The sequence below is a fragment of the Oncorhynchus keta genome, unplaced genomic scaffold (genome assembly GCF_023373465.1).
Source record: "Oncorhynchus keta strain PuntledgeMale-10-30-2019 unplaced genomic scaffold, Oket_V2 Un_scaffold_275_pilon_pilon, whole genome shotgun sequence".
Classification (NCBI taxonomy): domain Eukaryota; kingdom Metazoa; phylum Chordata; class Actinopteri; order Salmoniformes; family Salmonidae; genus Oncorhynchus; species Oncorhynchus keta.
In genome coordinates, this window is record NW_026290897.1 from 183479 (window position 1) to 208655 (window position 25177).

A 25177-nucleotide genomic window follows, 5' to 3' on the forward strand; every position below is an offset into this window, starting at 1 on the left:
TATACGAAATACATACGAAGAAAAAAAATATATATACAAGGGACTGGACAAGACATTCAAAACAGACAACCCACTGCTATGCCATCTTGGAACACTTCATAGTGACATCTCAAAATAACAAGAGATCTGCTGGTGTTTTGTAACAAGTCTGTTATTCAAAGATGGCTTATTGACAGCATCTGCTATTAAACCCTGGATCTCCATTCAGATTATCTATTTACATCTATTATTTTCCCCAGGATAAGAAACTGTAATCTTTCCGTAATCTTAGTAGATTGAAAAAAAAACATGTTAAGCATTAAGTTAAAAGACTAAGCATGTAAACATATTGCTTGTGACAACAACATCTTAATCTTTTGAAGGATCTCGACTGGCCTCAAACTCCAACCATACTACAATCCATGAAACACACACAGCTAGGGATCCTCCTCTGCATCTCACCCAGCATGATGACCCACCAGCACTGTTGCCAGTTTATTGAGCCTCTGACTAAGAGGAGACAATAGATTACCAATACCTCTGTCTGAGACACAAACAAACGCAAATAAATAAATAAGCAGCAACGATGTTCAAAAAGCAGAATGCTTTACAAATAAAGAAAATGTCTGTGAAGCCCACAGATAGGAAATGTGTGGGACAGGAAGGAAATGTGCTGCACAGACCTCAGCGCCAACAGACCTGCCAACCAACCATTCAACAGATCCACACACAGCTGAACAGCTCCATGGCAAGCCTCTCAGACATTATAAGTGGAAAATCTGTAATTGTTAAAATATTATACAAATGTTGTGAAATTACAGTAACAAATTAAATTGCAATATTAAATGTTAATATATCATCAGGTAGATATGTGGATAACGCATCACTAGAGTACAGTATAAGTTGAGATATAAAAGTGGAAGAATTCACAAGGCATCACAGTCACAGTTCCAGGTTTTCTCTTGGCCCTCACACACTCTGCCTGAAAGTCTAACAACAGTATTAACCAGGTTATGGATGCTGTGCGCCGTTTAACCAAATCTGGGAAGTATTTGAAGTTGAGTTTTGTAATCTTTACAATCTCTAAGGGATATCCTGGCGACTAATTTTTAGAATCAACAGTAATATGAATAATGTGTGAGAGAGGCCCGGGGGGCATTGGCTGCTCTGGAGGAGATTGTATACAGGCTGAGAGTTAAAGGAGTAGGACAGGGGAGTGTGACAGGATGACACACACACACACACACACAAACACACACATGCACGCATACACACTCACACACACAATAGAAGCCTGTTTGGGAAAGACCTGAGCAAAGACAACCAGGCCCAATAGCATACTGATGAGATCCATGATAATTTAGATAGAAATAGAGAGAGAGCGAGAGAGAGTGGAAGAGAAAGAGAGAGGGGAGGGAGGGAGGGAGGGAGAGGAAGAGAAAGAGAGAGAGAGAGAGAGAGAGATAGAGAGAGACAGACGCAGAGAGAGTGAGAGATACTCAACCAATCCGTCTCATTTCAGTGCATTGATTATGTGTTTTACGTTGAAGCAGTAAGATGGACATATGAAACCTGACTCTGGATGCTCAGGGCTACTGGTCAGAGAGGCGGAGGGAGGGAGGACAGGAGGCAGCCTCTGAGGGGGGGTTGGTGTGGTGGACAGAGGGAAGAGGGGAGGGAGAGGCAATCAGGGGTTATTGTCAGTGACAGGGCTGCACCTTGATGGGCCAGGCGTTGCTTTGTTTGTCACCTCACCAACCTCAATCCATCAATCATCTCCTCTAGACCCACACGACCAATCAATCAGCTGCATGCTGCACCCAGTGGAGAGACGTCTGTCACAGCGTCACGGCAACGGCCTGGTTCAGGTTTCACCAGCCAATCACAAGTGTCACAGCAACTATCACATCTCATATCAAAATAATTAAGTGGTAAATATTTGAGTGGAAACTCATATTTGTTTTCATTGTTTATTCTGTTAATTTTCACTAGTATTATGAAGTAATTGATAGTAGTAAAATAACAGTAGTCGGACTAGAGGAAGTAATATTAATGTGGTAATATTTTAAATAATACAGTCTTCAACTGAAGTCTAGATTTAAAAGGCTACATCAAACACTGCCTTTCTTACCTCTTCCGTTGCATCTTACATTACATATTTGGTGCGTATTTGCTTGTTAACTCTTAACATATGTACCTAGCTCTCAGGCATTATTCACACACGTCTGGGAATTCTTAGGAAATGGCAATAAGTCACGGAAATGTGTAAAGAACTCTGGCAATTTTCACTTCAACGTTGTCAGTGAGGTACACTTTCCCAGAAGAATGTATCTCATTTTATTTGTAGCATGTAGAAGCTAGAAAATATACACGTTTAATGAACAACACCTCCTGGAGGTATTTTTAGATTCCCAGACTTTTTATCTGACGAACATGTTGCTATACATTTATTTACATGGGGAATTTGTGCCAGTCAGCGACTGGGAGGCTTCTAATTTGGACTGCATGTATAATTATCAAAAGTAAGGCGTGCAGAAAAAAAAGAAGTATTAAGAAAAAAAAGAAGTATTAAGAAAAAAAAGAAGTATTAAGAAAAAAAAGAAGTATTAAGAAAAAAAAGAAGTATTAAGAAAAAAAAGAAGTATTAAGAAAAAAAAGTATTAAGAAAAAAAAGAAGTATTAAGAAAAAAAAGAAGTATTAAGAAAAAAATAAGAAATAATAATAATACGTATCGTTTCATAAACACATTGAAGTGTTTTTTTTTTTTTACCCAGAATCATCTTTATATTTAATTCTGAATTGTTTTCATACGCCTGCTTGTATAATTTTAGAAGGTCTATTGAAGGTGAGTTACATTAGAAGAGGCTCGTCTCTCCTTCAGAGCCTCAACTGTTGCTGCTGGTTCTTTTTTCAGAACATTAGGTTGCAGCCTTAGGGATGCTTTGACCAGCGGATCAATGGATCTGCTTCTCTTGTCACCATTAATTTGGACTGAGCGAGGGGTACAGGCTCCAGCCCCAGCCCTTGTCTGCCGCTGGCCTGCCTGGTCGGCCCTGCCTTCACCTGGGCTCCTCTCTCTCTGAGCTCCCCTGACAGCTGGCTGCCACCAGCCACAGACACCAGCAGACAGCCGACAAGTCCTTGGGCTCCACACACACACACACACACACACACACACACACACACACACACACACACACACACACACACACACACACACACACACACACACACACACACACACACACACACACACACACACACACACACACACACACACACACACACACACACACACACACACACACACACACGCGCACAGATGTACTCTAGAGTAGCCGTCCTGGTGCAGTTGAACACTGACGCCAAACACTCTCTCTCTGTCACATACTCCCACTGTCTGTCTCCCCTCCCTCTGTCTTTCTCTCTTCCTCCCTCCCTCTCTGTTTATCCATCTCTGTCTCCCCTTTGTCTGACTCTCTCCCTCCCTCTCTCTACTCCTTCCCCTCCCTCTCCATCTCTCTCTCTTCTCTCTACTCCTTCCCCTACCTCCCCGTCTCTCTCTCTCTTCTCTCTACTCCTTCCCCTACCTCCCCGTCTCTCTCTCTTCTTCTCTCTACTCCTTCCTCTCCCTCTCCGTCTCTCTCTCTCCTTCTCTCTACTCTGTCCCCTCCCTCTCCGTCTCCCTCTCTCGCTCTCCGTCTCCCTCCCCTCCCTCTCAGTCTCTCTTCCTCCCTCTCTCTACTCCTCCCCCTCCCTATCCATCTCTCTATCCTTCTCTCTACTTCTTCCCCTCCCTCCTTCACATCTCTCTCTCTCTCCTTCTCCTCCCTCTCAGTCTCTCTCCCTCACCCTCTCTCTACTCCTCCCCCTACCTCTCTGTCTCTCTCGTTCTCTCTACTCCTTCCCCTCCCTCTCAGTCACTCTCCCTCACCCTCTCTGCTCATTCCCCTCCCTCCCTCTCCATCTGTCTGTCCATCTCTCCATCTCTTGATCTTGGTCACCCTCTCTCTGTCTGGGTCTATCACGATGTCCATCTACTCTTCTCTCTAGTCAGTGGAGTCAGAGAGCAGTAGTTCAGACAGTTGGAGGGGGACCAGTCCCTCTACTCTTCTCTCTAGTCAGTGGAGTCAGAGAGCAGTAGTTCAGACAGTTGGAGGGGGACCAGTCCCTCTACTCTTCTCTCTAGTCAGTGGAGTCAGAGAGCAGTAGTTCAGCCAGTTGGAGGGAGACCAGTCCCTCTACTCTTCTCTCTAGTCAGTGGAGTCAGAGAGCTGTAGTTCAGCCAGTTGGAGGGGGACCAGTCCCTCTACTCTTCTCTCTAGTCAGTGGAGTCAGAGAGCAGTAGTTCAGCCAGTTGGAGGGGGACCAGTCCCTCTACTCTTCTCTCTAGTCAGTGGAGTCAGAGAGCTGTAGTTCAGCCAGTTGGAGGGGGACCAGTCCCTCTACTCTTCTCTCTAGTCAGTGGAGTCAGAGAGCTGTAGTTCAGCCAGTTGGAGGGGGACCAGTCCCTCTACTCTTCTCTCTAGTCAGTGGAGTCAGAGAGCAGTAGTTCAGACAGTTGGATGGGGACCAGCCCCTCTACTCTTCTCTCTAGTCAGTGGAGTCAGAGACCAGTAGTTCAGACAGATGGAGGGGGACCAGTCCCTCTACTCTTCTCTCTAGTCAGTGGAGTCAGAGAGCAGTAGTTCAGCCAGTTGGAGGGGGACCAGTCCCTCTACTATTCTCTCTAGTCAGTGGAGAAAGAGAGCAGTAGTTCAGCCAGTTGGATGGGGACCAGCCCTTCTACTCTTCTCTCTAGTCAGTGGAGTCAGAGAGCAGTAGTTCAGACAGTTGGAGGGGGACCAGTCCCTCTACTCTTCTCTCTAGTCAGTGGAGTCAGAGAGCAGTAGTTCAGAGAGTTGGAGGGGGACCAGCACCTCTCCTCTTCTCTCTAGTCAGTGGAGTCAGAGAGCTGTAGTTCAGCCAGTTAGAGGGGGACCAGTCCCTCTACTCTTCTCTCTAGTCAGTGGAGTCAGAGAGCAGTAGTTCAGACAGTTGGAGGGGGACCAGTCCCTCTACTCTTCTCTCTAGTCAGTGGAGTCAGAGAGCAGTAGTTCTACCAGTTGGAGGGGGACCAGTCCCTCTACTCTTCTCTCTAGTCAGTGCTGTCAGAGAGCAGTAGTTCAGCCAGTTGGAGGGGGACCAGTCCCTCTACTCTTCTCTCTAGTCAGTGGAGAAAGAGAGCAGTAGTTCAGCCAGTTGGATTGGGACCAGCCCTTCTACTCTTCTCTCTAGTCAGTGGAGTCAGAGAGCAGTAGTTCAGACAGTTGGAGGGGGACCAGTCCCTCTACTCTTCTCTCTAGTCAGTGGAGTCAGAGATCAGTAGTTCAGAGAGTTGGAGGGGGACCAGCACCTCTCCTCTTCTCTCTAGTCAGTGGAGTCAGAGAGCTGTAGTTCAGCCAGTTAGAGGGGGACCAGTCCCTCTACTCTTCTCTCTAGTCAGTGGAGTCAGAGAGCAGTAATTCAGACAGTTGGAGGGGGACCAGTCCCTCTACTCTTCTCTCTAGTCAGTTAAGTCAGAGAGCAGTAGTTCCACCAGTTAGAGGAGGACCAGTCCCTCTACTCTTCTCTCTAGTCAGTGCTGTCAGAGAGCAGTAGTTCAGCCAGTTGGAGGGGACCAGTCCCTCTACTCTTCTCTCTAGTCAGTAGAGTCAGAGAGCAGTAGTTCAGACAGTTGGAGGGGGACCAGTCCCTCTACTCTTCTCTCTCGTCAGTGGAGTCAGAGAGCAGTAGTTCAGCCAGTTGGAGGGGGACCAGTCCCTCTACCCTTCTCTCTCGTCAGTGGAGTCAGAGAGCAGTAGTTCAGCCAGTTGGAGGGGGACCAGTCCCTCTACTCTTCTCTCTAGTCAGTGGAGTCAGAGAGCAGTAGTTCAGACAGTTGGAGGGGGACCATTCCCTCTACTCTTCTATCTTGTCAGTGGAGTCAGAGAGCAGTAGTTCAGCCAGTTGGAGGGGGACCAGTCCCTCTACCCTTCTCTCAAGTCAGTGGAGTCAGACAGCAGTTCAGACAGTTGGAGGGGGTCCAGCCCCTCTACCCTTCTCTCTAGTCAGTGGAGTCAGAGACCAGTAGTTCAGACAGTTGGAGGGGGACCAGTCCCTCTACTCTTCTCTCTAGTCAGTGGAGTCAGAGAGCAGTAGTTCAGCCAGTTGGAGGGGGACCAGTCCCTCTACTCTTCTCTCTAGTCAGTGGAGAAAGAGAGCAGTAGTTCAGCCAGTTGGAGGGGGACCAGTCCCTCTACTCTTCTCTCTAGTCAGTGGAGAAAGAGAGCAGTAGTTCAGCCAGTTGGAGGGGGACCAGCCCCTCTTCTCTCTAGTCAGTGTAGTCAGAGAGCTGTAGTTCAGACAGTTGGAGGGGGACCAGTCCCTCTACTCTTCTCTCTAGTCAGTGGAGTCAGAGAGCAGTAGTTCAGCCAGTTGGAGGGGGACCAGCCCCTTCCTACTCTTCTCTCAAGTCAGTGGAGTCAGAGAGCAGTAGTTCAGCCAGTTGGAGGGGGACCAGTCCCTCTACTCTTCTCTCTAGTCAGTGGAGTCAGAGAGCAGTAGTTCAGCCAGTTGGAGGGGGACCAGTCCCTCTACTCTTCTCTCTAGTCAGTGGAGAAAGAGAGCAGTAGTTCAGCCAGTTGGAGGGGGACCAGCCCCTCTGCTCTCTAGTCAGTGGAGTCAGAGAGCTGTAGTTCAGACAGTTGGAGGGGGACCAGTCCCTCTACTCTTCTCTCTAGTCAGTGGAGTCAGAGAGCAGTAGTTCAGCCAGTTGGAGGGGGACCAGCCCCTTCTTACTCTTCTCTCAAGTCAGTGGAGTCAGAGAGCAGTAGTTCAGCCAGTTGGAGGGGGACCAGCCCTCTACTCTTCTCTCTAGTCAGTGGAGTCAGAGAGCAGTAGTTCAGCCAGTTGGAGGGGGACCAGTCCCTCTACTCTTCTCTCTAGTCAGTGGAGTCAGAGAGCTGTAGTTCAGGCAGTTGGAGTGGGACCAGTCCCTCTACTCTTCTCTCGTCAGTGGAGTCAGAGAGCAGTAGTTCAGCCAGTTGGAGGGGGACCAGCCCCTCTACTCTTCTCTCTAGTCAGTGGAGTCATAGAGCAGTAGTTCAGCCAGTTGGAGGGGGACCAGCCCTTCTTCCCTCTTCTCTCAAGTCAGTGGAGTCAGAGAGCAGTAGTTCAGCCAGTTGGAGGGGGACCAGCCCTCTACTCTTCTCTCTAGTCAGTGGAGTCAGAGAGCAGTAGTTCAGCCAGTTGGAGGGGGACCAGTCCCTCTACTCTTCTCTCTAGTCAGTGGAGTCAGAGAGCTGTAGTTCAGGCAGTTGGAGTGGGACCAGTCCCTCTACTCTTCTCTCGTCAGTGGAGTCAGAGAGCAGTAGTTCAGCCAGTTGGAGGGGGACCAGCCCCTCTACTCTTCTCTCTAGTCAGTGGAGTCATAGAGCAGTAGTTCAGCCAGTTGGAGGGGGACCAGCCCCTCTACTCTTCTCTCTAGTAAGTGGAGTCAGAGAGCAGTAGTTCAGACAGTTGGAGGGGGACCAGCCCCTCTACTCTTCTATCTAGTCAGTGGAGTCAGAGAGCAGTAGTTCAGCCAGTTGGAGGGGGACCAGTCCCTCTACTCTTCTCTCTAGTCAGTGGAGTCAGAGAGCAGTAGTTCAGACAGTTGGAGGGGGTCCAGCCCCTCTACTCTTCTCTCTAGTCAGTGGAGTCAGAGACCAGTAGTTCAGACAGATGGAGGGGGACCAGTCCCTCTACTCTTCTCTCTAGTCAGTGGAGTCAGAGAGCAGTAGTTCAGCCAGTTGGAGGGGGACCAGTCCCTCTACTCTTCTCTCTAGTCAGTGGAGTCAGAGAGCAGTAGTTCAGCCAGTTGGAGGGGGACCAGCCCTCTACTCTTCTCTCTAGTCAGTGGAGTCAGAGAGCAGTAGTTCAGCCAGTTGGAGGGGGACCAGTCCCTCTACTCTTCTCTCTAGTCAGTGGAGTCAGAGAGCTGTAGTTCAGGCAGTTGGAGTGGGACCAGTCCCTCTACTCTTCTCTCGTCAGTGGAGTCAGAGAGCAGTAGTTCAGCCAGTTGGAGGGGGACCAGCCCCTCTACTCTTCTCTCTAGTCAGTGGAGTCATAGAGCAGTAGTTCAGCCAGTTGGAGGGGGACCAGCCCCTCTACTCTTCTCTCTAGTAAGTGGAGTCAGAGAGCAGTAGTTCAGACAGTTGGAGGGGGACCAGCCCCTCTACTCTTCTATCTAGTCAGTGGAGTCAGAGAGCAGTAGTTCAGCCAGTTGGAGGGGGACCAGTCCCTCTACTCTTCTCTCTAGTCAGTGGAGTCAGAGAGCAGTAGTTCAGACAGTTGGAGGGGGTCCAGCCCCTCTACTCTTCTCTCTAGTCAGTGGAGTCAGAGACCAGTAGTTCAGACAGATGGAGGGGGACCAGTCCCTCTACTCTTCTCTCTAGTCAGTGGAGTCAGAGAGCAGTAGTTCAGCCAGTTGGAGGGGGACCAGTCCCTCTACTCTTCTCTCTAGTCAGTGGAGAAAGAGAGCAGTAGTTCAGCCAGTTGGATGGGGACCAGCCCTTCTACTCTTCTCTCTAGTCAGTGGAGTCAGAGAGCAGTAGTTCAGACAGTTGGAGGGGGACCAGTCCCTCTACTCTTCTCTCTAGTCAGTGGAGTCAGAGAGCAGTAGTTCAGAGAGTTGGAGGGGGACCAGCACCTCTCCTCTTCTCTCTAGTCAGTGGAGTCAGAGAGCTGTAGTTCAGCCAGTCAGAGGGGGACCAGTCCCTCTACTCTTCTCTCTAGTCAGTGGAGTCAGAGAGCAGTAGTTCAGACAGTTGGAGGGGGACCAGTCCCTCTACTCTTCTCTCTAGTCAGTGGAGTCAGAGAGCAGTAGTTCTACCAGTTGGAGGGGGACCAGTCCCTCTACTCTTCTCTCTAGTCAGTGCTGTCAGAGAGCAGTAGTTCAACCAGTTGGAGGGGGACCAGTCCCTCTACTCTTCTCTCTAGTCAGTGGAGAAAGAGAGCAGTAGTTCAGCCAGTTGGATGGGGACCAGCCCTTCTACTCTTCTCTCTAGTCAGTGGAGTCAGAGATCAGTAGTTCAGAGAGTTGGAGGGGGACCAGCACCTCTCCTCTTCTCTCTAGTCAGTGGAGTCAGAGAGCTGTAGTTCAGCCAGTTAGAGGGGGACCAGTCCCTCTACTCTTCTCTCTAGTCAGTGGAGTCAGAGAGCAGTAGTTCAGACAGTTGGAGGGGGACCAGTCCCTCTACTCTTCTCTCTAGTCAGTTAAGTCAGAGAGCAGTAGTTCCACCAGTTAGAGGAGGACCAGTCCCTCTACTCTTCTCTCTAGTCAGTGCTGTCAGAGAGCAGTAGTTCAGCCAGTTGGAGGGGGACCAGCCCCTCTACTCTTCTCTCTAGTCAGTAGAGTCAGAGAGCAGTAGTTCAGACAGTTGGAGGGGGACCAGTCCCTCTACTCTTCTCTCTCGTCAGTGGAGTCAGAGAGCAGTAGTTCAGCCAGTTGGAGGGGGACCAGTCCCTCTACCCTTCTCTCTCGTCAGTGGAGTCAGAGAGCAGTAGTTCAGCCAGTTGGAGGGGGACCAGTCCCTCTACTCTTCTCTCTAGTCAGTGGAGTCAGAGAGCAGTAGTTCAGACAGTTGGAGGGGGACCAGTCCCTCTACTCTTCTATCTAGTCAGTGGAGTCAGAGAGCAGTAGTTCAGACAGTTGGAGGGGGACCAGCCCCTCTACTCTTCTATCTAGTCAGTGGAGTCAGAGAGCAGTAGTTCAGCCAGTTGGAGGGGGACCAGTCCCTCTACTCTTCTCTCTAGTCAGTGGAGTCAGAGAGCAGTAGTTCAGACAGTTGGAGGGGGTCCAGCCCCTCTACTCTTCTCTCTAGTCAGTGGAGTCAGAGACCAGTAGTTCAGACAGATGGAGGGGGACCAGTCCCTCTACTCTTCTCTCTAGTCAGTGGAGTCAGAGAGCAGTAGTTCAGACAGTTGGAGGGGGACCAGTCCCTCTACTCTTCTCTCTAGTCAGTGGAGTCAGAGAGCAGTAGTTCAGCCAGTTGGAGGGGGACCAGCCCTCTACTCTTCTCTCTAGTCAGTGGAGTCAGAGAGCAGTAGTTCAGCCAGTTGGAGGGGGACCAGTCCCTCTACTCTTCTCTCTAGTCAGTGGAGTCAGAGAGCTGTAGTTCAGGCAGTTGGAGTGGGACCAGTCCCTCTACTCTTCTCTCGTCAGTGGAGTCAGAGAGCAGTAGTTCAGCCAGTTGGAGGGGGACCAGCCCCTCTACTCTTCTCTCTAGTCAGTGGAGTCATAGAGCAGTAGTTCAGCCAGTTGGAGGGGGACCAGCCCCTCTACTCTTCTATCTAGTCAGTGGAGTCAGAGAGCAGTAGTTCAGACAGTTGGAGGGGGACCAGTCCCTCTACTCTTCTCTCTAGTCAGTGGAGTCAGAGAGCAGTAGTTCAGACAGTTGGAGGGGGTCCAGCCCCTCTACTCTTCTCTCTAGTCAGTGGAGTCAGAGACCAGTAGTTCAGACAGATGGAGGGGGACCAGTCCCTCTACTCTTCTCTCTAGTCAGTGGAGTCAGAGAGCAGTAGTTCAGCCAGTTGGAGGGGGACCAGTCCCTCTACTCTTCTCTCTAGTCAGTGGAGAAAGAGAGCAGTAGTTCAGCCAGTTGGATGGGGACCAGCCCTTCTACTCTTCTCTCTAGTCAGTGGAGTCAGAGAGCAGTAGTTCAGACAGTTGGAGGGGGACCAGTCCCTCTACTCTTCTCTCTAGTCAGTGGAGTCAGAGAGCAGTAGTTCAGAGAGTTGGAGGGGGACCAGCACCTCTCCTCTTCTCTCTAGTCAGTGGAGTCAGAGAGCTGTAGTTCAGCCAGTCAGAGGGGACCAGTCCCTCTACTCTTCTCTCTAGTCAGTGGAGTCAGAGAGCAGTAGTTCAGACAGTTGGAGGGGGACCAGTCCCTCTACTCTTCTCTCTAGTCAGTGGAGTCAGAGAGCAGTAGTTCTACCAGTTGGAGGGGGACCAGTCCCTCTACTCTTCTCTCTAGTCAGTGCTGTCAGAGAGCAGTAGTTCAACCAGTTGGAGGGGGACCAGTCCCTCTACTCTTCTCTCTAGTCAGTGGAGAAAGAGAGCAGTAGTTCAGCCAGTTGGATGGGGACCAGCCCTTCTACTCTTCTCTCTAGTCAGTGGAGTCAGAGATCAGTAGTTCAGAGAGTTGGAGGGGGACCAGCACCTCTCCTCTTCTCTCTAGTCAGTGGAGTCAGAGAGCTGTAGTTCAGCCAGTTAGAGGGGGACCAGTCCCTCTACTCTTCTCTCTAGTCAGTGGAGTCAGAGAGCAGTAGTTCAGACAGTTGGAGGGGACCAGTCCCTCTACTCTTCTCTCTAGTCAGTTAAGTCAGAGAGCAGTAGTTCCACCAGTTAGAGGAGGACCAGTCCCTCTACTCTTCTCTCTAGTCAGTGCTGTCAGAGAGCAGTAGTTCAGCCAGTTGGAGGGGGACCAGCCCCTCTACTCTTCTCTCTAGTCAGTAGAGTCAGAGAGCAGTAGTTCAGACAGTTGGAGGGGGACCAGTCCCTCTACTCTTCTCTCTCGTCAGTGGAGTCAGAGAGCAGTAGTTCAGCCAGTTGGAGGGGGACCAGTCCCTCTACCCTTCTCTCTCGTCAGTGGAGTCAGAGAGCAGTAGTTCAGCCAGTTGGAGGGGGACCAGTCCCTCTACTCTTCTCTCTAGTCAGTGGAGTCAGAGAGCAGTAGTTCAGACAGTTGGAGGGGGACCAGTCCCTCTACTCTTCTCTCTAGTCAGTGGAGTCAGAGAGCAGTAGTTCAGAGAGTTGGAGGGGGACCAGCACCTCTCCTCTTCTCTCTAGTCAGTGGAGTCAGAGAGCTGTAGTTCAGCCAGTTAGAGGGGGACCAGTCCCTCTACTCTTCTCTCTAGTCAGTGGAGTCAGAGAGCAGTAGTTCAGACAGTTGGAGGGGGACCAGTCCCTCTACTCTTCTCTCTAGTCAGTGGAGTCAGAGAGCAGTAGTTCTACCAGTTGGAGGGGGACCAGTCCCTCTACTCTTCTCTCTAGTCAGTGCTGTCAGAGAGCAGTAGTTCAGCCAGTTGGAGGGGGACCAGTCCCTCTACTCTTCTCTCTAGTCAGTGGAGTCAGAGAGCAGTAGTTCAGCCAGTTGGAGTGGGACCAGTCCCTCTACTCTTCTCTCTAGTCAGTGGAGTCAGAGAGCAGTAGTTCAGCCAGTTGGAGGGGGACCAGTCCCTCTACCCTTCTCTCTCGTCAGTGGAGTCAGAGAGCAGTAGTTCAGCCAGTTGGAGGGGGACCAGTCCCTCTACTCTTCTCTCTAGTCAGTGGAGTCAGAGAGCTGTAGTTCAGCCAGTTGGAGTGGGACCAGTCCCTCTACTCTTCTCTCGTCAGTGGAGTCAGAGAGCAGTAGTTCAGCCAGTTGGAGGGGGACCAGTCCCTCTACTCTTCTCTCTAGTCAGTGGAGTCAGAGAGCAGTAGTTCAGACAGTTGGAGGGGGACCAGCCCCTCTACTCTTCTATCTAGTCAGTGGAGTCAGAGAGCAGTAGTTCAGCCAGTTGGAGGGGGACCAGTCCCTCTACTCTTCTCTCTAGTCAGTGGAGTCAGAGAGCAGTAGTTCAGACAGTTGGAGGGGGTCCAGCCCCTCTACTCTTCTCTCTAGTCAGTGGAGTCAGAGACCAGTAGTTCAGACAGATGGAGGAGGGACCAGTCCCTCTACTCTTCTCTCTAGTCAGTGGAGTCAGAGAGCAGTAGTTCAGCCAGTTGGAGGGGGACCAGTCCCTCTACTCTTCTCTCTAGTCAGTGGAGAAAGAGAGCAGTAGTTCAGCCAGTTGGATGGGGACCAGCCCTTCTACTCTTCTCTCTAGTCAGTGGAGTCAGAGAGCAGTAGTTCAGACAGTTGGAGGGGGACCAGTCCCTCTACTCTTCTCTCTAGTCAGTGGAGTCAGAGAGCAGTAGTTCAGAGAGTTGGAGGGGGACCAGCACCTCTCCTCTTCTCTCTAGTCAGTGGAGTCAGAGAGCTGTAGTTCAGCCAGTTAGAGGGGGACCAGTCCCTCTACTCTTCTCTCTAGTCAGTGGAGTCAGAGAGCAGTAGTTCAGACAGTTGGAGGGGGACCAGTCCCTCTACTCTTCTCTCTAGTCAGTGGAGTCAGAGAGCAGTAGTTCCACCAGTTGGAGGGGGACCAGTCCCTCTACTCTTCTCTCTAGTCAGTGCTGTCAGAGAGCAGTAGTTCAGCCAGTTGGAGGGGGACCAGTCCCTCTACTCTTCTCTCTAGTCAGTGGAGAAAGAGAGCAGTAGTTCAGCCAGTTGGATGGGGTCCAGCCCTTCTACTCTTCTCTCTCGTCAGTGGAGTCAGAGAGCAGTAGTTCAGCCAGTTGGAGGGGGACCAGTCCCTCTACCCTTCTCTCTCGTCAGTGGAGTCAGAGAGCAGTAGTTCAGCCAGTTGGAGGGGGACCAGTCCCTCTACTCTTCTCTCTAGTCAGTGGAGTCAGAGAGCTGTAGTTCAGCCAGTTAGAGGGGGACCAGTCCCTCTACTCTTCTCTCTCGTCAGTGGAGTCAGAGAGCAGTAGTTCAGCCAGTTGGAGGGGGACCAGCCCCTCTACTCTTCTCTCTAGTCAGTGGAGTCAGAGAGCAGTAGTTCAGCCAGTTGGAGGGGGACCAGCCCCTCTACTCTTCTCTCTAGTCAGTGGAGTCAGAGAGCAGTAGTTCAGCCAGTTGGAGGGGGACCAGTCCCTCTACTCTTCTCTCTAGTCAGTGGAGTCAGAGAGCTGTAGTTCAGCCAGTTAGAGGGGGACCAGTCCCTCTACTCTTCTCTCTCGTCAGTGGAGTCAGAGAGCAGTAGTTCAGCCAGTTGGAGGGGGACCAGCCCCTCTACTCTTCTCTCTAGTCAGTGGAGTCAGAGAGCAGTAGTTCAGCCAGTTGGAGGGGGACCAGCCCCTCTACTCTTCTCTCTAGTCAGTGGAGTCAGAGAGGTGTAGTTCAGCCAGTTAGAGGGGGACCAGTCCCTCTACTCTTCTCTCTTGTCAGTGGAGTCAGAGAGCAGTAGTTCAGCCAGTTGGAGGGGGACCAGCCCCTCTACTCTTCTCTCTAGTCAGTGGAGTCAGAGAGCAGTAGTTCAGCCAGTTGGAGGGGGACCAGCCCCTCTACTCTTCTCTCTAGTCAGAGGAGTCAGAGAGCAGTAGTTCAGCCAGTTGGAGGGGGACCAGTCCCTCTACTCTTCTCTCTAGTCAGTGGAGTCAGAGAGCTGTAGTTCAGCCAGTTAGAGGGGGACCAGTCCCTCTACTCTTCTCTCTCGTCAGTGGAGTCAGAGAGCAGTAGTTCAGCCAGTTGGAGGGGGACCAGCCCCTCTACTCTTCTCTCTAGTCAGTGGAGTCAGAGAGCAGTAGTTCAGCCAGTTGGAGGGGGACCAGCCCCTCTACTCTTCTCTCTAGTCAGTGGAGTCAGAGAGCAGTAGTTCAGCCAGTTGGAGGGGGACCAGCCCCTCTACTCTTCTCTCTAGTCAGAGGAGTCAGAGAGCAGTAGTTCAGCCAGTTGGAGGGGGACCAGTCCCTCTACTCTTCTCTCTAGTCAGTGGAGTCAGAGAGCTGTAGTTCAGCCAGTTAGAGGGGGACCAGTCCCTCTACTCTTCTCTCTCGTCAGTGGAGTCAGAGAGCAGTAGTTCAGCCAGTTGGAGGGGGACCAGCCCCTCTACTCTTCTCTCTAGTCAGTGGAGTCAGAGAGCAGTAGTTCAGCCAGTTGGAGGGGGACCAGCCCCTCTACTCTTCTCTCTAGTCAGTGGAGTCAGAGAGCAGTAGTTCAGCCAGTTGGAGGGGGACCAGTCCCTCTACTCTTCTCTCTAGTCAGAGGAGTCAGAGAGCAGTAGTTCAGCCAGTTGGAGGGGGACCAGTCCCTCTACTCTTCTCTCTAGTCAGTGGAGTCAGAGACCAGTAGTTCAGACAGTTGGAGGGGGACCAGTCCCTCTACTCTTCTCTCTAGTCAGTGGAGTCAGAGACCAGTAGTTCAGCCAGTTGGAGGGGGACCAGTCCCTCTACTCTTCTCTCTAGTCAGTGGAGTCAGAGAGCTGTAGTTCAGCCAGTTAGAGGGGGACCAGTCCCTCTACTCTTCTCTCTCGTCAGTGGAGTCAGAGAGCAGTAGTTCAGCCAGTTGGAGGGGGACCAGTCCCTCTACTCTTCTCTCTAGTCAGTGGAGTCAGAGAGCAGTAGTTCAGCCAGTTGGAGGGGGACCAGTCCCTCTACTCTTCTCTCTAGTCAGTGGAGTCAGAGACCAGTAGTTCAGCCAGTTGGAGGGGGACCAGTCCCTCTACTCTTCTCTCTAGTCAGTGGAGTCAGAGAGCTGTAGTTCAGCCAGTTAGAGGGGGACCAGTCCCTCTACTCTTCTCTCTCGTCAGTGGAGTCAGAGAGCAGTAGTTCAGCCAGTTGGAGGGGGACCAGCCCCTCTACTCTTCTCTCTAGTCAGTGGAGTCAGAGAGCAGTAGTTCAGCCAGTTGGAGGGGGACCAGCCCCTCTACTCTTCTCTCTAGTCAGTGGAGTCAGAGAGCAGTAGTTCAGCCAGTTGGAGGGGGACCAGCCCCTCTACTCTTCTCTCTAGTCAGTGGAGTCAGAGAGCTGTAGTTCAGCCAGTTGGAGGGGGACCAGTCCCTCTACTCTTCTCTCTAGTCAGTGGAGTCAGAGAGCAGTAGTTCAGCCAGTTGGAGGGGGACCAGCCCCTCTACTCTTCTCTCTAGTCAGTGGAGTCAGAGAGCAGTAGTTCAGCCAGTTGGAGGGGGTCCAGCTGTGGGCCAGTCTCTACTGCTACACCCGCCACTGCTGCAGTCTGGAGTGATTCTGTTTGAAACCACTTGCACACTATCCAGACAAACACAAACACAAACACATGCACATTGCATGTCATACACACACTCAAAAGATGTAGAACAATTTTTTTATCATGAGATTCATGATCAGTCATTAAATTACATTCTTTTTCTCATGAAAAATACAAAACTCAGAATATGATAGATATGAAACTGAGTAAACCCAAATTACAATTTTACAGCTACATTAAAAATGTTTACTATTCAGGAGCTCCTAAATATTCCCTTGAGTTATTGTCCCCACGTGTTACAGAACATATTGCACTGTATGTAAAAAATTAACAAACATGGTCTTTGTGTCAGCCATAGGAGGAGACGGTTTTGTTTTATCGTCTGTGCTTTATTACAGCTTGCCATCTGCACAGAGGTATGTTAATAGCTCGCTGTGACTATTTACACATATGAAAGAGCCCATCCATCTGCTGCGTTGTTGTCGTCGGTCCCACGTGGATCCATCCCACCTCTTATACCAAACAACTGCTGTTTATGTCACAGGGTGACAGAGAGAGCGAGAGACTAGATGACACCTGCACCTTACATCCTGGTTAGTGTTGTATTGTACTGTACATATGCACCTTACGAACCTCACCTCAACATATTGTCTCATCCTCAACACAGCAGTAGGTTCAAATATGCAGTGCATTTGATATACACCCAATGGGAGATTTCCACTTTGTTTAATACTATGTCAGATTGTGTATTTGAATGTGTGAAAAGAAAGCTCGGGTTTATTTTGTAATGGATCAAAAATAGATATCTGGCATAGACCTTGGACTGAGAACAAAAACTAAATTTACTCAAACTCTGCAAGCAACTTATCATTTAAACATTGATGAATGACTACACATTCCTCCACACCATGGTCTAAGTGCATTACCATACAGATACAGTACAGTCAGAGAGTATTTACCGAGTCGGGACAATGCAGTTTCTGCATTATGATGCCTTTCCATGACACCTCAACATTCTATAGCAGCCATGTTCCCTCCCCATGAACATTACATGGGAAATATTTCAACAGTGCTTTGTAACTCAATGTCTAGAATTAGAACAATATACAACATTGTAAAGGTTGGTCCAACTCTCTAAATATATGGCTCTGAGTACAGTACACTGCCCATAGTGTGGCAGAAGGAAGCATTATCCTCTGAGGGAGAATAACATGCTTAAACTCCAACAATAATAGGATGAAATGTGGTTATGCCTAGCTGTTATTCTCTACATACAACTATTGCTGCTCAGGCATATTCATATCTATAAATTACTGGAGTATACAAGTACATATCTATGAATTACTAATAAATGTAGAACAAGGTGCTTCATATCAGAGGTGAAACTAGAGTAAATGTTGATTACAGACATGGGATAATACATCAGACAGCAGTGTACTATAAAGCCCTGCTGTAAGGCTGCTGTAAGTGAAGTCTAAATCAACCAGAGAGAGAATGTATGGGTCAGTCAACCATAGTAATAACCCTGCCAGACAGCAACAACAGCATTAACAACAACACAAGCAACAAACAGGAAGACTTAACCACGGTGTCAGCCTGGTAAACAGTAAACGGCCAGGCCAGAGACACATTATAACTGCATGTTCTACTCTGAGCTCTGCAGTGATTGGTCCAGGTCTAGCTCCAGACCAGGAAGGAATGCCCTGGTGCAGTGGAGGGCGGGTGGAAGGCAGTGTGCCAAATCCCCAGCCCAGGTACTGTAACTGTACAGCCATGTTGTGTCTGAGGTGAAGGAACATTGAAGCATTAATCCCCACTTGACACTAATACCTGATGTATGATTGACCTTAAAGCAGCAGAACACTAGACTAGCCACAGGACATGACAGTTAGAGCTAGTCTCAGTCAGTCTGGGCCATATGGCCAGGACATTAGCCCTTTAACCTCTACAGGGATAATCTCTCTGCTCTGGCAATGCTTTTTCTTCACAGATTTCTTCTGGCAATAACTGCATGACAGCATTACCGTATTGAGAAAGATTTAGAAGGAGCCTTCGTCACAGGGATGAATGGGGGAGGAGCTTTTCTGCAGGAAGTAAGGAAGAATAATCTACTGTAATCTAGGAACAGTCGTGCCAGGCAAGGGAGGGAGGGCCCTGATGGTCTGATGGTATGAAAACCTTATGGTATTTTATTTGTCTCTTTGATTCACACATGCAAACACGTCTGACCTAAATAAATGCTTAATGCTGCTGTAATAATACTATTAATATTGACATAATCAGATTAAGAAATTAAAATTGATACCAGGCATATGGAGTTTTAATTCAAATGTAATAATAATAATAATAATATATGCCATTTAGCGGAAGCTTTTATCCAAAGCGACTTACAGTCATGTGTGCATACGTATGGGTGGTCCCGGGAATCGAACCCACTACCCTGGCGTTACAAGCGCCATGCTCTACCAACTGAGCTACAAATGTGTAACTGTCTCTGTCCAGTAAACTGTATGCATGTGCTGTAGTAATGTAGATCATGTATACTAATAACATAATTGTCAAGATAAGATTCTTGACCACTTGAAGCAAGGTTATTCGTTACAATGTTGTCTGTGAAGGTGTCTGGAAAAGCAGAATCTCACCTGGGATACTCAGTGGGTCCATTGTCTGCCTACTGCCTACCTTTTAACAAGACCAAGAAACTGCAAACAAAGACTGGGAGAGTGTACAATCTCAGCCTGTGTGAACAGACTAGACTGAGTAATGACTAGTTTAGAGAGCATAGACGTCTTGTCCTGGCTGCTGCTTGAAATAATCCAATCTGCCTGAGCCTCCCATGACAGTTTCTCAGGGCAGAAACCAAACGGTGCCCTAACACAAAGCCAACTGACTGCTCTGCTCTCCAAGCTCCTTCAACCTCCTTGATTTGCAACCCCCCCATCAACACACACAAATACTGTTAAACCCTCTTCTCCAACAGCAGTGATAGTGGTGAAATCAACCCCACACCTCTCCTCTCCTCTGCTTGGCTGGGCCCGGCTGGGTCACGTAATGAACAAATTCACTGCACATTACTCTGGACTTGATCTCTGGCAAAATAGTGCTGGAACAAACAATTTGGTTTGTCAACACCTTTCTCTGGACTCCTCCATCAATGTCAGGGGTCCAAATCTAAACAGCAAAGTGCATTTGACTGCAGGACCCCAGGCTGATTAGACATCCCAGCTCAGCAGATTGTCTCAGACAGGACAGGCAGCTCTGATTGCTAACCCGGCCTGAAAATAGTCTGTGCTGCCCCGGGATTAGCATGAATATTTTGATATAAATCGATAAGCAATCTCCACTCCATAAGAAATGCCAGCAGCCTTCATTTGGCTGATCAAAGGTACATCAGCAGGCGGGCGACAGCTAGCTATTGTTTTCAGGCAGGGGCTGTGGGAAGGTGTGTGAGGGAGGATTCCATAGGAGGGATGGAGATAGATCCATGGCTCCACGGCTCTGGTTCTCTCCACTCCACCTAATCGTGGAAACAATCACTGCTTCACAGGATCCCATCTCACAGGGATGGACTGACTTAAATGAGGGTGGCAGAGGGCCGAACCACAGGGGGAACGAGTTAATTTGTTAACCATTACTGCTGTGGCCTGACTGGCCTTGACGCTGGCTGCTGCGGTGGCCACCACTGACCCGGAAGTAAAGGGCCAGGTCAGTGTATCTAGCCTATCTGGTTATACCTTCTTTGGACTTAAACAGATTTGATTGGATTTGACACGGCTTTAACAGTGGGTCTGATCTGATCACATTCTGAATGGTAATAAGGCAAGGAGTCACACAAACCGTTATAAATCCTTTTCATTTTCAATGTCAGGGGCTCAAATATATACTTTTTGTTGTGCACATACTCTGACTACTAAATGTTTCCTTCTCGAGAGCAAAGACTTGGGAAGTCTGGGAAAAGAAGAAAAGCAGACACTGTAGTTCTGATACATTACATGAAATCACTTAGACAAGCTGTCTTCATCAGGGTTTCACAATATCTTGCAAACAGCATATTACTATTTCACATTTGACACCTTCATTTCCACCTTTATAGTTCATTCATCTAACTGCAGGAAGGGGGACTGACTACTTCCCTCCCTTCACACCCCTACCACCATCATGTCCCAGTCCCCATAAAAGGGTGCAGGTGTCATCCAAATGCTGAGCAGTTAACTAGCACGGAGTGAAGTGAGACCACACCATACACCACTGAACTAAACTAACTGTCTAACTGACTGACTGGGGGGGCTGCTACTATTAACGTTGGCCACATGGGACCAACGTTAACACACAGGGCTGTGGGAACCAGTGGAGGGAATAGTGGAGCAATTGTAAATTGCAGGTTTAATTCATTAGCAAGTGTCACTTTATTTCAGGGCAGGCCGAGCAGGGCGATTAAAAAGTGGTAATCAGGATTAATTAGGAGAATATATATGTGAGGATTAGCAGGCCTAACCGTTGCACTGCCTTGGCTGCCTGCAGCTAACTCCCTCCCTCCCTCCCTCCCTCCCTCCCTCCCCCTCCCCCTCCCTCCCTCCCTCCCTCCCTCCCTCCCTCCCTCCCTCCCTCCCTCCCTCCCTCCCTCTCTCTCCCCACCTCCTTCTCTCTCTTTCTCCCTCTCTCCCTCTATTCATCCTTCTCTCATCACAGCTCTCCCACCCATATCTCCCTCTCTCTCTGGCCCTCCCTCCCTCTTTTCCTGCTACAACTCAGCTCCTGGACTAGGCTTTTGGCAATAGGCAATAGCCCTAGACATGCTCTCTAAACTGACATGACTGGAAGACACGGGGACTGTCCACACAGAATATAGCCAAGCTGACGATTCTGCTTAGTAGATGAACAGTTATACACAGACTTGAGGGAGACATAAGAGACACATGAGTATGTGGTTGAAGTTATGGAGACATTACAAATTAGGTTACGATGATCTATTTACAGTGGTGGAGAGGGGGTCTTCATAAATGAGGAATTCCATGTGCAGCACTTGTGTTTATAGGCAGAGAGTAATTGTTTTGCCCAATCCTATGTCATCACACATTTCAGTCAGGCCTTCTATGGTCTCTGATTTATTATTGAAATCTTCCACACTGCCGGTTATCACTGTGTTTATATTATTACTTCAACATGTTTCAGTTAACATAACCTTGAAACACTCCAGTTCAAGTGCAGGGATGGGGTTGTTTTGCTTGCAGTGCAGAGCACAGCATTGAAGTTAGCAGATGACGCATTGCCTCGTTCCCTGGCAAAGACTCAGACCAAATCGTTTATCCTGCCCGTCTCTCCAGTGCGGTCGGGATGGCCTCTTAATGTTGGAGCTCAAATATAAATTCAACAGCTGGGCTTTATTTTCATTTTGCTTCAATGAGAAAATAATACAGCACTGGCAGCCTTCAATGTTTCTGGAAAATCTATAAACAAAAGATAAGATTATATCATTTTTGTGGGCAGAATTTATCTGCTGACTTTCAGGTGGCCTCCTCTCAAAGCACAAAAGGTGAAATATAGACAAGGCCACAGCATAAAAATAGCCTTATGATGGTATACTTCAGATTGACAGACACCCTGTAGAGGTTTTGAGATATAACTGCATTTCTATCAGTTATGAGTAAAAAGACGGCACGTTAGATTTACCACAGCTAAGAAAATATTTCTGTTTTATGAATGGTATATGAGAAACTTCTTCAATCACAGCAAGCACAGACTATGCAGCACTCTGCCGAGTGGTTGAATAAAATGTGACTCAATAGTGTTTTCATAAGCATTTTACATTACCCGGTTGGTCCATTAGGCAGATATTAGGTGGTCCGTTTTTGTCAAGGAAATTACAAACTAGAAAATGTAGATAATAATGAGAACACGGGCAATATTTTTACCCAAATGGCCAAGGTATAAAAAGAAAAGAGGAATATCCAGAGACCAGGAAGTATCCAGTAGATGCATACATCAAGGATACATTATAACCTGTTAAAATACTTCCTCCTCTCATCAGATACTTACAAACACAGTTCACTCTGTCGCCACTATCTAACGATTTCTGTGGATCTGAAAACAGGTTTGGGTGAAGCTGAGGACTTAAATAATAGCAGGAGTGGTATTGAACCTCTTCGGAGAAGATCAAATGCGGCTTTCATTAGTTTAGTATAGCGCCAGGGCTCATTGATGACTTGTCAGACAGTCTTTCCTTCAATACGCAGCGAGAGGCTCTAAAAATCCTCCTTTTACTGAGCCCTCTCGGCTGTAAATTCAACACAGTTCGATACTCCCTCTCCCCTACCTCTCCCTCTCCGATAGCTCCATTATTTCTTCCCATGGATTAACCCCATGCTGCTGATCAAAAGGAGAGCTTCCCTGTATGTCTGGTCAGGTCGAGTCCACTAGCTCCATTAGACACTCACAATGAACACTTCCACATTATTATTATGGAAAAATCTATTGTTTGTCCACAGGTACCATATTTAGGGGGACAGCATGGTCTTCTGGAGGATTAAGGAAATGCTTTAGGGGTTTTCACTACTCTTCCGCAAGAGAGAAGAAGAGAAGGAGGGAATGAGGAAGGGAAGGAGGGAGGAGGGGTGAGATTGCCTTACAAAAATCAAGGGCCTTGTGCACCTTTTGTGGGGAGAGACTGTTTCCAATTAAGACAGCATGAGGAGCACAATATCACATTGTCACGCAATAAACAGACCTCTGCTGCTTCCCACAGAAATACAAATTGTATCACTTCTTAAAGGGCTAATCAGTATCATTGTCCCAGTGCTCTACACTGGCCTGTGCAGCAGAATACAAACAAGTGGATTTGTATCTAGGACTAGCAAGATAACAATCATATTTATTTCTATGCACTTTATTGAAAAAGATGACCTGTTCATGACTACAATCCTGACTAATTCATGCTGCATTAACTTGTCTTTGTACTTGAAGTGTACTTACAGTAAATATGATACACACTCCTTGCCTAAAAGCCTTTACATAAAACTGTCATCAAAGAACATATTAACCCATCTTTGTTTACACGAGGCGAGTCACAGAGAAAAAGACAATTTGGCCGCAGCGGTCGTAAAGCACCCGGCTCGATCGTCTCCGTGGCATGCATACACACTGACACTGGGCAGACAGAACGCAGGCCCTGGGCTAAATCACTGGGGACAGGAGCATTTAAGAAGGAGTGTCACATTTCTATGTAATAAATAGCAGAGATTGATTTGACCTCCCAGCCAGGTCTTATACCAGCCAGTTTACTTATACACAAGTTAAGAAAAATGGAAGCTGCCTCTCTCTCTGGGGATCCATTGCAGGGAAATCAGATAGCCCCCATAGTGGTTTTAAAGGGATACAGTGGTCCACCAGCAGTGTCAATATGGGCCTACTCTGCTCTTAGCCCAGCCCAGCCCACACTCCTTCCACACCACAGTCAGAGGAACGGCGGGGGGAATCAGAAAGAGAAGAGCCCAGCCACAAACATTTCCAGCTGTTACTATCTCAGGGTTGGATTCAGAGATGGGTCTGAGAGGAGAGGAGAGAAGGCTAGAGGGTTTCTGTTACTATCTCAGGGTTGGATTCAGAGATGGGTCTGAGAGGGGAGGAGGGAAGGCTAGAGGGTTTCTGTTACTATCTCAGGGTTGGATTCAGAGATGGGTCTGAGAGGGGAGGAGGGAAGGCTAGAGGGTTTCTGTTACTATCTCAGGGTTGGATTCAGAGATGGGTCTGAGAGGGGAGGAGGGAAGGCTAGAGGGTTTCTGTTACTATCTCAGGGTTGGATTCAGAGATGGGTCTGAGAGGGGAGGAGGGAAGGCTAGAGGGTTTCTGTTACTATCACAGGGTTGGATTCAGAGATGGGTCTGAGAGGGGAGGAGGGAAGGCTAGAGGGTTTCTGTTACTATCTCAGGGTTGGATTCAGAGATGGGTCTGAGAGGGGAGGAGGGAAGGTTAGAGGGTTTCTGTTACTATCTCAGGGTTGGATTCAGAGATGGGTCTGAGAGGGGAGGAGGGAAGGTTAGAGGGTTTCTGTTACTATCTCAGGGTTGGATTCAGAGATGGGTCTGAGAGGGGAGGAGGGAAGGCTAGAGGGTTTCTGTTACTATCACAGGGTTGGATTCAGAGATGGGTCTGAGAGGGGAGGAGGGAAGGCTAGAGGGTTTCTGTTACTATCTCAGGGTTGGATTCAGAGATGGGTCTGAGAGGGGAGGAGGGAAGGCTAGAGGGTTTCTGTTACTATCTCAGGGTTGGATTCAGAGATGGGTCTGAGAGGGGAGGAGGGAAGGTTAGAGGGTTTCTGTTACTATCTCAGGGTTGGATTCAGAGATGGGTCTGAGAGGGGTAGGAGGGAAGGCTAGAGGGTTTCTGTTACTATCTCAGGGTTGGATTCAGAGATGGGTCTGAGAGGGGAGGAGGGAAGGTTAGAGGGTTTCTGTTACTATCTCAGGGTTGGATTCAGAGATGGGTCTGAGAGGGAGAGGGAAGGCCAGAGGGTTTCTGTTACTATCTCAGGGTTGGATTCAGAGATGGGTCTGAGAGGGGAGGAGGGAAGGTTAGAGGGTTTCTGTTACTATCTCAGGGTTGGATTCAGAGATGGGTCTGAGAGGGAGGAGGGAAGGCTAGAGGGTTTCTGTTACTATCACAGGGTTGGATTCAGAGATGGGTCTGAGAGGGGAGGAGGGAAGGCTAGAGGGTTTCTGTTACTATCTCAGGGTTTGATTCAGAGATGGGTCTGAGAGGGGAGGAGGGAAGGCTAGAGGGTTTCTGTTACTATCTCAGGGTTGGATTCAGAGATGGGTCTGAGAGGGGAGGAGGGAAGGCTAGAGGGTTTCTGTTACTATTTCAGGGTTGGATTCAGAGATGGGTCTGAGAGGTGAGGAAGGAAGGTTAGAGGGTTTCTGTTACTATCTCAGGGTTGGATTCAGAGATGGGTCTGAGAGGGGAGGGGGGAAGGTTAGAGGGTTTCTGTTACTATCTCAGGGTTGGATTCAGAGATGGGTCTGAGAGGGGAGGAGGGAAGGCCAGAGGGTTTCTGTTACTATCTCAGGGTTGGATTCAGAGATGGGTCTGAGAGGGGAGGAGGGAAGGTTAGAGGGTTTCTGTTACTATCTCAGGGTTGGATTCAGAGATGGGTCTGAGAGGGGAGGAGGGAAGGCTAGAGGGTTTCTGTTACTATCACAGGGTTGGATTCAGAGATGGGTCTGAGAGGGGAGGAGGGAAGGTTAGAGGGTTTCTGTTACTATCTCAGGGTTGGATTCAGAGATGGGTCTGAGAGGGGAGGAGGGAAGGTTAGAGGGTTTCTGTTACTATCTCAGGGTTGGATTCAGAGATGGGTCTGAGAGGGGAGGAGGGAAGGTTAGAGGGTTTCTGTTACTAT